Source organism: Orcinus orca, chromosome 16 (assembly GCF_937001465.1).
Source record: "Orcinus orca chromosome 16, mOrcOrc1.1, whole genome shotgun sequence".
In the NCBI taxonomy this organism is placed as follows: domain Eukaryota; kingdom Metazoa; phylum Chordata; class Mammalia; order Artiodactyla; family Delphinidae; genus Orcinus; species Orcinus orca.
In genome coordinates this window covers 20,130,710-20,147,997 of record NC_064574.1, presented here as the reverse complement: position 1 = coordinate 20,147,997, position 17,288 = coordinate 20,130,710, and the positions used below count along the sequence as shown (strand labels likewise).

At 46.0% G+C, this 17,288-nt stretch overlaps 1 long non-coding RNA gene across 1 annotated transcript; it reads left to right on the top strand.

The window, feature by feature from the left end:
* Positions 1 to 12,040: 12,040 nt before the first annotated feature.
* Positions 12,041 to 16,969, top strand: LOC117202504 (uncharacterized). The gene is made up of 3 exons (XR_004484931.2): positions 12,041 to 12,948; positions 13,073 to 13,200; positions 15,919 to 16,969. It is a non-coding gene; the product is annotated as an uncharacterized LOC117202504 (long non-coding RNA).
* The last annotated feature ends 319 nt before the right edge of the window (positions 16,970 to 17,288 follow it).

Sequence of the window (17,288 nt, the reverse complement as noted above, 5' to 3'; positions counted from 1 at the left end):
TCTGCCTTCCCCACCCACTCCTTGCTTGCTGGTGATTGGAGGAGACATTGGCTCACGTGCTTGGACTGACCAATGAATGACAAAAGCCACTATGAGAGGCTGCCTTCTAGATCTGAAGAAAGCATAAAGCTGCCCCGAAAAGCACTGTTGGCCCACCCTCTGTGAGGAACCATGGGCCACCATATCACCATATTGTGTAAAACAGTCCCTGGGGCTCAGCAGAGCACAACTAACAAAAAGGAGGGAGAGGAGGAGAGGAGAACGTAAATGCTTAAGTTATGTTACAGCCCCTTCTTATTCTTGGAGACTCTTAATTATTTGTGGGTCTTGGATCCATCTAGAAATCTATTTCTGTCCTGGGAAAATGTTCACACATTTTGTACACAAGTTCAGGGGGTTCTCAGAGTCCCCAAAGTCTATCTATGGACTCCAAGTGTACAACTCCTGGGACACCAAACCACCAGACCACACTGTAGAACTCACCAACAGCCTCCATGTGGGTGAGAGGGGAGGAGAGAAAGAACCAGAAGAGTGGCCCAGGGAAGGTGCTTTGAGCTTGCCCAGACTAGTGGAAGCTGGAGTCAGCTGGGGGAGGAAGGCAGGCGCCAAGCACACTGCTGCAGGAAAGGGAAGGAGGGAGATGCTGGATGACAACCAGAGTCAGGGTAGGGTGGGCTGGCCCCAAGCCAGAGGAGCACTTCTAAGGAGCCCAGAGCTTCTGACTCAGGATGGAGGTCACTGAGGCCATAGTGCCTCCAGGGAAACATCAGGGAGAGGCCCGACAGGAGCCAGAGCTGTGTGCAAGTGACAGCAGCAGCAGGGATCAACCTGGGCCACGGGGCGAGGTGGTGTCAGGACAGCCCAGCCATGTGTCTACAGACCAGACCAGCCCTGGCCTGTGGAGGCTTGGGGAGGACCTGGCAGGGCTGCCTTCCCAGGAAGAGGTTGACCTGAACAGAGTCCCAGGAGGCCTGGGGTGGGAATGTGGCTAGCCAGGGGGAGGCCGCTTCCCAACAGCCTGTGTGGAGGAGGGTCCCGGGCCACCTCGGGAGGATTAGTTCAGCCCATGTCAGGCTAGGGCTTGAGAGGGGTGGCCTTCTACCATCTAATCCAGAAAGGCCTATAAAGATCATTTTTTCTGGTGAAGGTTTTGAGTATTATGAACTTGTTTGTTTTTTTTCAACTTTTTATTTTAAAATGATTATAGACTCCCCAGAAGTTATAATAATAACAATAATAATAATATAATAGTATACGGAGTCCCTTGGACCCTTTGTCCATCTTCCCCCAAAAGGTAGCATCTTATGACTGTTATACAATAACAAAACCAGAAAATCAACATTGGTAAAGTCGTGTTGCCTAGGCTGCAGTCCTTAATCAGTTTCAGATGCCCATGAAGCTTTAAATCAATGGTTGGCATTTACAAAACAGTACTGAGCCATCTCCCGAGCCCATAAGTAAGTTTGGGAAGTAGAGCAGGAGACAAGCAGAGATCAGGAGAGAAAATCAGACACAAGCAGCTGTCATGTCTTCGATTACAGTTGTGACCATACCATGTGGCTCAGACACAATGGAACTTGACCTGGCACCTTCCGTGAATCAGCCACAACATGGTACACAGGGTGGATGGGATCTTGGCACATACCTGGTGGCTTCTATGGCCACTTGCTTTGCTTGAATGGTGGCCTCCCAAAAACCTTGCCCATGTCCTAACTCTCAGAACCTGTGACTGTGATCTTATTTGGGGAAATGGTCTTTGTAGATGTAATTAAATTAAGAATCTTGAGATGGGATCATCTTGGATTATCCACATGGGCCTTAAATCCAATGATAAGAGAGGAAAACAGAGAGAGAAGAGGAGAAGTCCTCTAAGACAGGGATTGACAGAGGCAGGGATTGGAGTGATGCAGCCACAAGGAATGTCACAGCCACCAGAAGCTGGAAGAGACAATGGAGGATTCTCTCCTAGAGCCTCCACAGAGAGCACAGCCTTCTGACACCTGAATTTCAGACTTCTGGCCTCCAGAGCTGTGAGAGAATACATTTCTGTTGTTTTAAGCCACCCGGGTTGTGGTAATTTGTTATGGCAGCCCTGGGAAAACAATACATTCCAGAATACAAATCACCCATCCACACAGCCCTGGCCTTTCACCAAGCAGGCAGACAAATGTTATCTGACTTGTTCCTTAGCCGGGCAGGACTTCTGATCCCAGTGTACAAACCAGGAAACTGAGGAACAGAGCTCTGCTTTGCCTGAGGACACACAGCTGCTCATGGCTGCCCTGTGACTCAAAGTCATCTCTGGCTCCCTCCCAAACCCATGATCCTCAATAAGATCATTGGGGGCCATGTAGAGAGACAGCTGGTTGCCTTTTGGAGCAAGTTTGTGTTCTGAAGCTTTGACCGCTTAAAAAGAAAAATACCCACCAACTGGTCTAGGAACCTGGGAAAGTACAATTCCTTGTTCATCCTCTCACTGGATGTGCTTCCATCCCAGACAAGGATGATGTGAATTGCTGAAGAGGAAGATGTGGGCACCCAGCACAACAGGTCTTGGGGAGTGTTCCCAACTATGTTCTTCAACAGAGCATCCGCTGGCTTCCACTGCAGCTGTGGGCAGCTGCTGTCTCCCAGAAGGCCCCTTCAGGGTACCCTGAAAGCCAAGTTCTAAGCCAGCCAATCCTCTCTGCGCCCCTGGAGACCAAGTCAGGCCAAATCATCCTCACAGCCCTGTCCTGGCCTATCAGAGCCTGTTCCCACTATACATTTCCCCTCAAAGTCCAAAGACTTTTATTTTTATACGTTTTTAAAAATGTGTAACATATATATAGGAAGAAGAAAGTCCAACAATTCAAAAAGATAAAATAGGAAACATCTCCCTCCCACCCAAGACACCAGTTCCTGAATTCTCTTCCCTAGAGAATAACTCTAACTAGTGTCTTGGGTTAATCAGGTCTCTACACAAGCATGGACAGCTAAATATGTCCTCCTTTTATGCAAATGAGAAGACCCATCTGCATGGTACTGCACCTCTTCCCATTTGACCTAGTGTGAGAATTTCCCCATAACAGCACACATTCTTGCTAACAGTTTCTATTGTATTCCCTTGCATAAATACACTGTAATTTCTACACGCTGTGCAGCTACTTAGGGTGTTTCCAATATTTTCTCACTATAAACAGTGTTGTGATGCCTATCTGACGCACTTACCTTCACACGTATGTAAGCATGTATCTGTAGGATCAATTTCTGAAAGAGGAATTGTTGCCTCGATGGGTACATGCATTTTAAAATTGAATAGATAGTGTGAAATTGCCCTCTGTAGGGGTTGTAAGAATTTATACACCCAGCCAGGAGTCAGTATCTGTTTCTCCATGATAGTGCCATAATGGTATATTATCAGATCTTTTCTCTTTGCAAATCAGATAAATAACAATAATCATATGAATGCTTACAGAGGAGCTGATGGTATGAAAAGAATGTAGGCACATGTAAAACTCATTGGACTGTACACTTAAAATTTGTATGCTTAAGGTACTTCATTTTATGCATGTACTACCTCAATAAAAAGGAAAATAAAACAAGATGAAGGAAAAACAGGATGCCAAGATTAAAGAGTGATTGGGTCTCCTCCTTCAATAGGGTGGTCTTGAAATGCCCCCCTGAAACCCTAAGGCTGATGAGGCTCCGTGCAGAAGTCAAACATGTGAAAGAGGGTTTCAGACACAAGGAAGAACGTCAAAGGACAGGGAAGGGGCTGACTTCTTTGAGGAAGTGAAAACAGCAAGCTAGGGAGACTGGTCCCAAATGAGGTCCAAGAGGTTATCAGGGGCCAGATCAAACAGTCTCTTAGGCAAGAAGTTTGTGTTATTTCTTTCATTGCAATGAGAAACCATTGAAGGGATTAAAGCACGTGAGTAGCATGATCCATTCTGTTTTTTAATTGCCTGGTTACTCTATGAAGAGTAGACTTTAGGTGGGCAGAAATGGAAGCACAGAGTCAAACTGTGTTCTCCAAGCTGAGACATGGGGGTGGCCTGGATCAGAGTGGTGATAAAAATGGGGAGAGGTGGGAGGATTGTGGCTATTTGTAGGATGAATGATCTATGGGATGTCTATACAGATGACCTATAGGATGAAGTATTAAAGAGAATGAAAGAGAGGGTGGAGTCCAAAGACACTGTGAGCTTTCTGGTTGGGTCATGGCACCACCATCCAAAACTGGAGAAGGCTTATGTAGGTGTTGGTTGAGGCCATGGGAAAAAAAAATAATCAAATGTCTGGTCTTGATCATATTAATTTGTAGATGTCTAAGAGGCGAGAGTTGCCAAACAGGAATCACTTGGGAGGGAGTCCCTGGAAGGTTGTGAAAAGTCTGCCTCAACATGCATTTGCACAAAGACTCAAACGACCATCACTCCTGCTTTAGTCTGAAACCCCAAGGATTTGTGGGCACCGTCCTTTTGTAGCTATGGAATCTCCCCTTCATGAACACGGCCCTTCTCTTCACAATTTGACTCAAATCTCCTCAAGGGCAGAGACTGAGTGTAAACTTCCTAAACTCACAGTACCATAGCACATATTCCCAAAATGGGTATGTATGTGGCCGAACTGATGGCCCTTCACAGATTTAGCTCAAAGCATCTCAGAAGAGAGGCAGTCAGCTGAGCTCAGATCATCATCCAGTAGGGGCAGCATGGAGCTGGTCATTGTCAGGAGGAGAGAAGAAAGCCCCCTCAAGCCCCTAACCCTGTTGGAATTGAAGAATCAGTGGCATTGCTTCCAGCATGCAGACGACCAGACCCAGGAGAGGCCATGGTCAATGGTGATGGGCCTGGTGCCACCTTCACCAAGTGGAAACCATAGAAAGTTGAGGCAATCCCTCAGAAGACCTGACCCATCTTCTTCTGGGCCAAGTCCCACCACCATCCCATCAATCTCATGTCAAATATGCCATCAAGAAAGTCAGTAAGTCTCCTGAACATGGCTTCTTTTGCCCATCCCCACAAAGAGCCATTACCTTCATCCTCCCACCTTCCAGTCTATCCCCTGCAGGGATGCTAACACACAAATCTGATCATTCCACCTCCCTTCTTAAAAGCCTTGCTGGTTCCCATTGCTTTTAAGGTAAAGTCCAACTCCTTACCCAGGCACACATGGCCTTTTATGATCTGGCCTCTGCTAATTTTTCCACCATCTTCTCCACCCATATACCCTGAGTTCCAGACTCATAGAATTTCTCCCTGTTCCCCAAACATTACAGACCCCACAACCTCATCCCTTGGCTCTCTTCTTGAAAGGGCTAGTTCGTGTTTAAAAGAAGAAATATGGGAAGATGCTATCAGCGCACAGAGGAGCAACAATTAGAACAAGATAGTCTTTTCCACCTATAAATTGCTAAACATTCTAAAAGATTTACAATATCCAGAGGTTAAAGAGGGAGAAGAGGCTGTGCATTATTCTGTTGGTAAGAGCATAAGTCATTGTAACACAACATTTAAAGGCAGATGTGCTTTGACCTCAGCCAACAAACTTCCAGATTCTTTCCCATTGAAGTACCTGGACATGTATACATGTAAAACATGTTTACAGCAGACTTATTTGTCATAACAAAAGTAGAGACCACTTAAATGCCAAAAAAAAAAAAAAAGAGCTAAGTCATTTATGGCACATCCAAACTGTTGACTTCTATGAAGTTGTTAAAAAGAATGAAGTAGATTTGTATGGGCTGACTTGGAAGAATGTGCATGGTTCGTTGTTAATGCCAGAAAAGTAAAAAAGTTGTAAAATGGGGTAACATGATCCTACTCTTGGCAAAAACTGAGAGAGAAATAAAGACAGAAATCTGGTATACAAATCATTTCTGCTCAGGGTAGTTTCCCCAGGCAATGGGAGGGGAGAACTGCGAGCAAATAGGAAAGACTTTCTCTTTGTACACTGCTTTATAATTAGCATATTTTTCCACCAGCATGTATTCCTTCTGAAATGAAACATATCTAAGGAAATATAATTAAAGAAAATCTTTTGAGGGATCCAGGGCCCGAAGAGTTAGCAGTGACAATTCAAGAAGTTCAAGAAAAATCAAGCCTCAAAGAACACGGGAGTTGGTTCCCCGAGATCTGAAAGGAACTGGTGCAGGAGGCGGAGGAAGGGAGAAAGGGCCATTTGCACTGGGCCTTAATCTAAAGAAGGCTGTTGGGCACTTCCAGTGGCATGTTTATGCAAAGGAGCAGCAAGATGTCACAGGAACTGAGATCCAAATGTCAACAGTGTCTGGGGCCCTGTGAGGATCTCTCAAGACTGCCAGTCTCCTAGGACCCATCATCTGGCCTTTGCTTAGAGCCTCAACTCTGTATCTGCCCCTGCTAGGACCAAGCCTTGTCTCTGCTCATTTGACCTTTGGGAGGATCCTCCAAAGGCAGAAGTTCAGGGTGAACATCTTGGGAGAGAAGCCATAACAAAGGAGGATAGGGTTGGGCTAGAGCAGAGTACAGTCTGGTGTCTAGACCTCAAATCCATCCCTAGTCCTGCCCCAAATTCTCCTGAGTCCTGGGATGAGATGGGCCACAATGAATGGGAATGGATGGGTCACTGCTCACATTCTCTGCCTTGATTGGGAACTGGTCACATGAGTGTGGTCAGTTTGAGAAATTTCAGCAGCTATACACTTAGGATATGTACACATACATATTATACTTCAATAAAACTTATTTATACAATAAACTAAATAAAATAGAGCTGTATCAATTTTTCTTTAAAGCCACAGAAGGTAGGGAGGACCTAGGAGGGAGGATCCTTTAAACACTAGGAGAACAAAAAGAGAGGAATGTGCTGTGTGTTACAGCATCTTGAGGGTACCAGCATCAGTCCCAGCGTCAGTGGAGGCCAAAGCGATGGTGGTGCCTCCCAAGCCATATTTGTAAATGCAGAGACAGAGTAACAGATGTAGCTGTAAAGACAGATAAATGGGGGTTATACTCATATATTTGATGTTAATAGAAAAATGTCTCAAAAGATACATACTGAACTAAGGACAATGGTTACCCTGGGTGAGTCTTTTTTATTTTTTACTTCATTTATTTCTTCATCATCTGATTATTTTTACAACAAACATTTTAAAAATTACTTTACAACACTGTAAGATCTTTTCTCCTCTTGCTTGTTGACAAACCCTTATCCATTCTTTAAAGTACAGTGTTGTCCCCTTGACATTTTCTCTGACTTCTTGGTACAGATTTTCTCAATGTGTTGTCCTTCCACCTCAGACCACTTGTCCCAGAATTGCGTGGGGAAATGGATAATTATGTAGATTCTTGGACACCCTTCCCAGACTTTCCAAGGTGGAAGATCTGGGTCCCCTGAATCTATATTTTAAGATGATTCTATTGCTCACTGAAGTTTGAGAATTTGAGGTTAGATGGAAAATGTTTTCTCTTTAACGTGCCCCAGGCTCCTTATTGCATTCATTCCATGGCCCAGGGTTTACGTGGTCCCATGCATGTCCTGTCCACTAGACTCTAAGCCCCTTGAAGAAAATGACTACATCTACTTCAACTCCATCTCCTCAGGATCTAACACGAGACCCATGACATGGTAAATACATGTTGAATGAATGAATTAGTCAACCAATGATTCAGTCTCCACCATCGCACTACCACAACCAATGAGTTCCTACGGATAAGACCTTCCTAGTGGGCCCAGTGTAGACCCTCAACTGGTCTTGGTTCAGGTACATTTTTGCCACTCTGAGAAACTCTAGCCTGTGATCCCAGGCTTCTCTGGGTGGAGAATAAGCCAGACTTGGCCAGACAATAGGGAAACCCCAAAAGCCAGTGGAACCAGCCAGAAGAGTGACCCAGTAACCCAGATTATGGGGTTCAGCTGCCATGTGTCAGGCTCTCCATTAACCCTAAAGGGACTGTGGCATAAATCACAAGTTACAAGATTGGTTCCCAAGATTAAGGGCTCCTCAGACCAGCCAGTCCAAACTCTCCTGACATTACAGAACAGTGGCTGTGAGCCTGCACTGCGGGGCCAGAGACCTGGGCTCAATTCCATGTTCAACTTCTAACTATGGGTTTGGGGTAGGCTCCACAGCCAGCCTCAGTTCCTCCATCTGTAAAATGAGAAAAAACAATAGCACTTTCAAATATTCAGTAAGCTCCTACTGTGTGCCTGGCCCTGTGAAGAAGATAGTGGCAGACAAAACAGGCAAATCATCCTGTCCTCAAGGGGGTTAATTCATGGAAAGGAGCATCCCTAGCACAAAGTAACTGCTCCAGACGGCCAAAGGGGACTCTTTTCATATGACTTGCCTTAAAGAGGAGACTTGAAGCAGGCTATCAGCTCCCAGAGCTAAGAATTAAGACATTCAGAAAAGAGGGTAGCAAAAGTCACCCCCAGAGCCTTGGCAATGACCAAGGGGGCATTGCGAATGGCCAATACATAGAAGCTTTAAAGATGGTAACTGTATTCTGCAGTGGCACCCAGAGGTGGTGTTTCTTAGGGCCCTGGAGAAACAGGAGCTGTGTAAACAGAGCATCGTGGGAGGACAGGACAACAAAATGTGCCAGAGCCAGAGCGCGGGTTCAGCAAACTCCCCTGGCTCCACTTCTTGGAAACAAGCAGCTCCCTTTTGCCAGAAGAAAATAAACTCAAACAGGAAAACACTTCGTGATTCAGTGGGCAGCTCAGGGGCCTTGAGGGGTGAGTGGGTCTGAGTGTGTCGGCTGTGGCTTTCCATGCACCCCAGCGCGTAGGGGAAGAAGCAGAGTTTCCTGGAAGGGAGCACAGCCTACATTTGTGTTTGTTTATGCCTGTGTCCTGCTATGTATGCGTTTGTTTACACGTACCTCTGTATTTTTGTACATGGGTGTGTGGATGTGTCTGTGTACGTGTGGATGTGCTCCCAGGTGGGTTTCTGAGTATATGTACCTCTCTATGCTTTTTGCCTCAACTCCTGAGAATCTGTGTAACTTTTTTTTAATTGAAGTATAGTTGATTTACAATGTTGTGTTAATTTCAGGTATATAGCAAAGTGATTTAGTTTTATATATATATATATATATATATATATATATATATATATTCCTTTTCAGGTTCTTTTCCATTACAGGTTATTACAAGATATTGAATATAGTTTCCTGTGCTATACAGTAAATCCTTGTTGTTTGTCTATTTTATATATAGTCATGTGTAACTGCTAATCCAAAACTCCTAATTTATCCTCTCCCCCTTTTTCCTTTGGTAATCATAAGTTTGTTTTCTATGTCTGTGAGTCTATTTCTGTTTCATAAATAGGTTCATCTGTATCATTTTTTTCAGCTTCCGCATATAAGTGATATCATATGATATTTGTCTTTCCCTGTCTGACTTACTTCACTTAGTATGTTAATCTCTAGGTCCATCCGGATCTGTGTTAATTCTACATGTGTTCCTATGTACTTGTGTTCGTGTGTGTGTGGCTGTATGTACCTTCAGGGGTGTGTGTGTACGTGGCCTAGGTAATTGTGAGCATGCGTGGGGGATGAGCAGAGAAAGGAGGGGCAGCAGACATGCGAGTAGAGGGTGTGGCTCAGAGCCTGCTTGTCATTGCCAGGGATGTGATGAGGAAACAGATTCACAGGGTCCAATCGGGGCCTCCAGAAAGGGCCTTTGGGGCTCTCTCAGATGGGTGACTGCTCTGGCCTCAGGGAATAGGGCAGCCTCCTGGGCATCAAAAGCCCAGCAATGTCTCCAAGGGGCTCTCTGTGGCCCTACCCAGGGAAGCTGGCCCAGTGAGTCCTGCACAAGAGAACTTAAAAGGAAGGCGAATCAGGAGACCACCTGTCCCCCCTCCTCCAACTACAGGAATTAAGACTCTCCTACAGGAAGGGAACAAAGTCTGCCCCCAACTCATGGGTACTGATCAGGCATGTAGGAAAAGAATAAGCCTATGAACCTGGCCTGTCCCCTCTCCCCCTGGGGCCATCAGCAAGCAAAGCTTTGTGGATGACGCTGCACGTCTTCCAATACCCTCCCACCCTCCCCCAGGGGAGCTGGGCCCAGGCTTGACAAAGGAGAATGAGTTATTCCCAGGCTGGAGATGCTGCCGGCCGTGAAGGAAGCAAGGTTGTGCAGGGGGAGAGCCTACTGAGAATTGTGGCATCGGGTTGACCGAGGAGGGTGACAAGGTGGGTGCCAGGACAGTGAGGTGAGAGAAAAGAATAGTCCCTGAGAGAATGTGCAGGCCCTGCGGGACCCTCTGTCTCAGGACAGTTGGGGAATTTAGATCCAAGAACACTTCATTTCCTCTCTGATGGTGGCAATTGTCCTGTGATTATCCCTGAAGCTGGGAGGGCCTGGCAAGGCAGTTTACAAGGACAGTTACCCTGGATATCAGATGGGTGGCTGCTCTGACCTCAGGGAAGAGGTGGCTGTCCAGCCCCATCTTAGGGTTTTCTGGTGGGACTCAGCTTCAGTGTCTATTTTCCATGAGATTGGTTAGCACAGGGCCTTAGATGTCACAGTGGGTTTGTGAAGAGTTGGATTACCCACCCTGCAGAAAGAGGGCATTCAGTGAGTATGGGGTGAGGATCGAGAATCTGCCTTTTCCACAAACACACTCAGACGCCCCCTAGCAAGAAGCCAGCTCAGTGCTCCCAGCCATCCGGCATCCCAGTCTCACCCAAGGTTTCCTTCTGACCAGCCAATTCTATGCTAGGACCCCAGGAAGGCCCACATGTGTCTGCCTAGGATTCAGAGCTCAGAGGGCACTGGAACTCAAGCCTTGACCGTAGAATGTCCGGCACATCTACTTCCCCTGTATGTGAGTCCTTCCAGGGAACACATTTGGAGAGAGCCTGAGGTAGGGATTATGGCTATTTTACTCTTACTGCATACCAATTACTGTCATCAGGAAAAGAGAGAGAGAGAGAGACCGCTGTGCCCTGGCACTGAGACCAGTGAAGGGTAGTGAGCATGAATTATGTATTACACAAGCAATAGAGATAAGAGTGGAATGGGGAAAATCATAACCCTATTAATAATGGAAGTGCAGTTTGTAAACTCTCCGCTAGGAATAATTTGCATTGCAATATAAACAGGGAGTAAAACACAGAGCCGCCTGCAATGGTGCTTCAGGAAAATGTAAAAGCCACCATTCCACACATTAAAAGTCATGATTAAATTATAAGAATTTGTTCAGCTGAATGTACAAGGAGAGGGCGTGTGCTTGGAGTCCATCTGAGCATAGGGTCAGCCCTACCTCCCCACGTCTGCCAAGAGCGTGAACAAGGGGTCTGGGTCTTGGAAACCCTGGCAGTTATTATTATCATTATTAGTTGTTGTTATTGTTGAGTGCTTACTACATACACCATTGTAAGCATGTCACATACAGTAACTCATTAAATTCTGGAAGCAACCCTATGAGGGAATCATTATAACGTCTCTGTTTTTAACGATGAGAAAAATGAGGCCCGTAGAGGCTAAATGACTCATGTTAGGCTTGTATTTAGTAAGTTGGACTTGTTGAAGAACAAACCCAGACCTTCTGACCTCTGAACCACCCTCCCATGCTCTGGTATCTCCTGGTGGCAACTCAGATCCCCCTTCATGTGCCTCTCAACCAGGGCTGATGGGATGAAAAATTGGAACCACCCTTTTTTTTTTTTTTTTTTTTTTTTTTTTTAAATTTATTTATTTATTTATCTATGGCTGTGTTGGGTCTTCGCTTCCGTGCATGGGCTTTCTCCAGTTGCGGCAAGCGGGGGCCACTCCTCATCATGGTGCGCAGACCTCTCGCTATCGCGGCCTCTGTTGTTGCGGAGCACAGGCTCCAGACACGCAGGCTCAGTTAATTGTGGCTCACGGGCCCAGCCGCTCCGCAGCATGTGGGATCCTCCCAGACCAGGGCTCGAACCCATGTCCCCCGCATCGGCAGGTGGACTCTGAACCACTGCGCCACCAAGGAAGCCCTGGAACCACCCTTTTAATAAATACTTTTGCAGCACATTAGGAACTTGATCAACCTTTGATCAAGTCATCCTCCATTATAAAAAAATCTTTTCTGAAAAGAAATTAATACCATTATGATCTCTATTAGCTATTGAGTATAGTCAATTTTTTTTTTTATCGGAGTAGAGCGGATTTACGATGTTGTGTTAGTTTCAGGTGTACAGCAAAGTGAATCAGTTATACATATACATGTATCCTCTCTTTTTTAGATTCTTTTTCCACATAGGCCATTACAGAGTATTGAGTACTGTTCCCTGTGCTATACAGTAGGTCCTTATTATTATTAGCTACTTATATATAAAAGTTCTGGGTACGGGGATGGTTTTTATTTCCACGTTATCACGTGAAAAATTTGGAAACAACCCAAATGTCCAATCACTGTCGAATGATTAAGCAAACAGTGGTGAACTGCTATGCATCCAAAAGGGGCTGTTGATAAAGAATTCATAATCATGTGGAAAATGCACTTGTTAAGTCAAACAAGTGAGACATAAAAGGATAGACTCAGTATGGTCTCAACTGGGTAAAACATTATAGAGAAAAATATGGGAATGTACCTATGAGGTTAAGAATGTTTGTCTCTGTGTTAAAAGTATGAGTGTTTCCTTTTTCTCTCCTATTTTCTGTATCTTCCAGGTTATCTACAGCAAGCATGTATTACTTTTATAATAGAAAAATGCTATGGACAGATATATGTGTGTATACATATATACATACATAGATGTTGTGGTACTTAGTATATGCAAATGTGAAGGAGCCCTCACCATCTCAGTTAGAAACGCTAAAGAGAATGAGAAGGGCTCTCTGTGTCCCCACCTAGTCATCCCCATCCTGCAAAGTCCTGTGGTTCCTGCCAACCCAGGAGCTTCTCTCCCTCTCTGCAGTCACCTCCCTCACTCACTTGTCAGCACAGAGCTTCCTGGACCAGAGGACTAGACACTTTCTTTCACACAGGTGAGCAGTGCCCCATGTGTCATAGACTTTCCTAGCTCATTTCCAGAAACATCCCCAGTGGGGAAGCAGCTACAATCATTTGTCTGCCAAGCTAGAACTTGACAACCCCACGCTTTACTCCCAGGCAACTAACGCAAGCAGAGTTTCCCAGAAGCTGAAGCTGGGTGTGCCTGCCTTGTGGTGACACTGAAAAGGCTCTGGTCTAGGAGGCACTGCTGGTGCTACACAAGCCACCTGGCCATGGGATCTCAGGTAAGTCACCTGAGCTCCATGCATTGAGGTGGCCCTACCCATAAGATGAGAGCATTTGCCTGGAACTCACCAAGGCCCATGTCCTACCATTAGACGGTATAAACAAAAGCTCATGTGAATGCAAGATAAATCTAAATGGGAAACGTTTTAATGCCGCTTCCGAGCTTTCCAGTACACAATAACATAAAGTCCCAGCTGCCTTGGCCAGTTCAGAGGCTGCTGCAGAGACAGTGAGGGGAGTCGGACTGCAGCAGGATGGCACACCAATGTGAGACTCTGGTGAGCCTTGGGCAGGGTGGCCAGGCTCCCAGCCCCCCGATTGGTCAAAGTGTTGCCATCTGGAGCAGGCTCAGCTGGGTTTTGTCACCGATGGTCGCTGCCCGTCGTTACGAGGGAAACCCTAGCAGGGGGTGTGTCGGGCCTCCTCCTGGTGGATGTTGGAAGCAGGGAAGATAGCCAGGTTCCTCAGAATGGGAGTGATATACAAAGAGCAGGGTGCTACAGGCCTGGGGACCCACGTGCTCCAAAACAAGAGGGCCTAGAGGCTCTGAGCCCAGGATGGGAGGGGGCTGGCAGCCAACTGCACTGCCCACTGTCCTCAGCACATTATTGACATTCCAGAGGGGAGAGGCAGAGAATTAATTTCATGCTGGCTTCCTCCCCACACTCCCATACCGCCCCTGCCCACACAGTCCCCAGCCAAGTCCAAATGAGGGTCTGTGTCTTGCAGGAAGACAAATGATCACAATTAGGAAGGTGCTTCTGAGGTCCCCACATTCCATTCCTCCATCCCCTGCTCCCCAGCATCCCAATGAGGCCCTGTGCCCAAATGCTGGGCAGTGTAGCATGCAGTGGGTGCCCAGGAAACAGCTGTTGGCTCTGAACCGTATGGGTGTTCTCCTAGTTCTGCTTCCCTGAACCCCAGCTTTCTATTCTTCATTCTTACCTCTTGTGACTTCACCCCATCGTTTTTCATCCTGTTTGTCAAATCCTAAATGACTGCAAGAAAAATTGGAGGAGATTTGAAAGGTTTTTCTCTTTACTTAATATCAGACGTTCAAATAACTACCCTTACTGCCCGGCTTCAGAAGGATAAAAGCATAGTCTCTGTGCTTAGAAGTTTAATATCTCAGTGAGAAAGAAAAATGAAATAGAGCTGTGTAGAGAGGGTAGAGAGAAGAGAAAACACTTACCGAGCATTTATTATGCTCCAAGCACTGTGCTTTGCATATATTATTTCTTTTATCCATGATAATAAGCTCACGAAGTAAGCCTCTTTATCCCTATGTGATATATGAGGAAAGTGAAGCTCAGAGACCTGCCATCACTGACCAAGTGTCGCTTTCCTTCTTCCTGCCTGGCCATGAATCAGCTGGACCTTGAACTGGGGTAGATCAGAGCCTTGCTACTCAAAGTGTGGTCCATGGACCAGCAACAGTTTTATCAAAGAACTTGTTAGAAACAAAGAAACTCAGGTCCCACCTCAAACCAACTGAATCAGAGTCTGTATTTTAATAGATCCTTAAGTGATTAGTGTGCACGTTACAATCTGAGAAGCCCAAGTCTAGATGTTTATCTTCAGGGCATGGATTTCGCCTGGAGGTGATACAAGTCCAGAGTTTCCAACTCAGGAGGTCTGGGGTAGGAACCCAAGAATTTGTACTTCTCTCAAGTTGCTAGCAAATGCTGATTCACTGGTCCAGGGAGCACATTTCGAGAGCTTCAGAGCTAAAGACATCCCTAGGAGCTCCAGCCACTCACCCTTTCTTCCATGCAGCTAGTGGGTATTTGTTGAGGTCCTGCTAGGCACCACTCGGCACCATTGCTAAGCCTTTGGGGATCTGGACACGAGAGTCCCAGCTCATGTTCCAGGAGAAGAGGCAGACGTGATAAAAACTGAATCAAAATTGCCCCTATGTGCCATTGGAATCTGGGTGCTATCAAAGTACTGAGGAAGGAGATACCAGGTGAGTCTGGAGACCGAGCAGATAAGGCCCCAGAGGAAGGGTTTGAACTTGGGTCACAAAGAAACTGGCAGATCCCTTTCTTGAGAGTTCACGAGATGGCAGGTGGGGTCTGGGAGGGTTACCCAGAAGGTATTATAGACTCAGGCTTATGGGTTTATTCAAGGGCCTCCAAAAAATATTAGGACTTTAAAAAATACGGCTCCAACAGATCATGAGAAGATGTAAAACAAAAATAAGTAATCATTCATCAAATGCCTGCAAAATAATGTAGATGGTAACGGAATGCAGGTCAACCTGCATCCTTAATTTGAGATGCCAGTGCCTTTTAAATGTGTTTGATGATGTAGGATGGGACCTCCAAAAACTGGAGACCCTCACAACCTACAATCTCCTCAGCCTGTCCTAGGGAGGCCACAGCCTCAGGAGGGAGGAGCGCCAGGCCTTAACTCCGTGCTTACTCTGAAAGGCTACCCCCTTTTGCTGCCTCCACCTGGCAGTGAGGTCTCCCCACGGACAGTGTCCCAGGGGCTCACAGTGGCAGGAGGCCTGGGGGGCTTTCTCAGAGCTGCCTTTAACATTTCCTTCTGCTTTCAGCATGACTGTTCTGGTGACAGATGCTGTTTGTCAGTCACCACCCAGGGGTCATGGAGAAAGCTTGCCCAGGTGCCTGTCACATTCCAGGTACTGACACCTTGTCACGGCATCACCCTGACCTGATCTTATTGGCCTTTACATGTCACTGCCCAAATAGACATCAGGAGACATCGGTGGCTGCGAAAGGGAGTCTCAGGAGCCCCAGCTCGCGTCCTTCTACCTGGGGCAGGAAGATCGTGACAAAAAAGCAAGAGCACAGCACATGTGGAGCATTGAAAACCCTAGGGTCCCGGGACAACGAAGGAAACCAAGCGAGGAGAAAAGTTCAGGGTACAGGGTCTGTCCAGATGTGGCACAGAATCCCCTGAGTATCCCCCTTTCGGGAATCGATTATAAGATAATAATCAAGCCCATGGCCAAAGGTTTAGGTCCAAAGATGGGCTTTTCAGTGCCATTTATAAAAGTGGAAAATTAGAAGTACCGTCACTGAATGTGTTACTTTGGACAAGACACCCATCTCTCCGAGCCCCAGTTACATCAACTACAAAATGGGAAAAATAATAATCCTCGCTTTATGAATTGACTGCAAAGATTAAATAAGGTAGCACATGGAATGTGCTTTGCATGGTACTTGTCACAGAGTAAGGGTCACTAAATAGCCATTGGTAAAATTACATCCAAAAATAATATATCACTTGCGCAACTGGTGGTATGCCAAAAGAGCCTGAAATCATACAGCAATTCAAAGCGGATTTCTTTCCAAAAAGATTTACTGATAAGGGGGTCAAAGCTACGGTATAATGCATAATAATATTTACCTATATTTTTTTCATATAAAAATGTGCATATTTATAATGGAGAAGTGGACTTTATTTTTCTTTTTGGAACTTCAGGTTTGTGACCTAATGTCACGCGTGGCTGAGGACAGGGACAGCTTGACCAAATGTGGGAGGGGCCTGGGAAGCCAGGTACAGCCAGGGAGCATGCTTCTCCTCAGCAGCTGACCTTCAACTCTGAGAAACATTTTCTCGTCTCCCATACTGATTTTGGGGTGTGTGTCTGTGTGTCTGTGTGTCTGTGAGAGAGAAAGAGAGACAGAGAGAGAGAGACAGAAAGTCCCCGACCACATATGGATTCTCCAGAGCCGTGTTTCCAGATTGTTCTCCCCCATCAAGGGGCTTGTTCAAAATGCAGATTCAAAATCTAGATGCCTGATCAGAATCCCTTGGGAGGCGAGAGGGCATCCCAAACTCTGAATGCATGATTCACCCCACAAAGCATCTGAAGTGTTGGGTCACTCTCAGGATAGAGATCGTATCCTGTTCACTTTCACATCTCTGGTGCCTAGCACATCACAAAAGGCTCAACAAATGATCAATCACTGGATCAATCAGTCAAGTAATCAATCTGCATATCCTCCCAGCTTTGGAGGAAATACACACATCCTGAGCTGCCCTAGACTGTAAGTCCCAAAGGATAGAAACCAGGAACACCCTCTACCTGGCGGAGTAGATGTCTGACAAATGT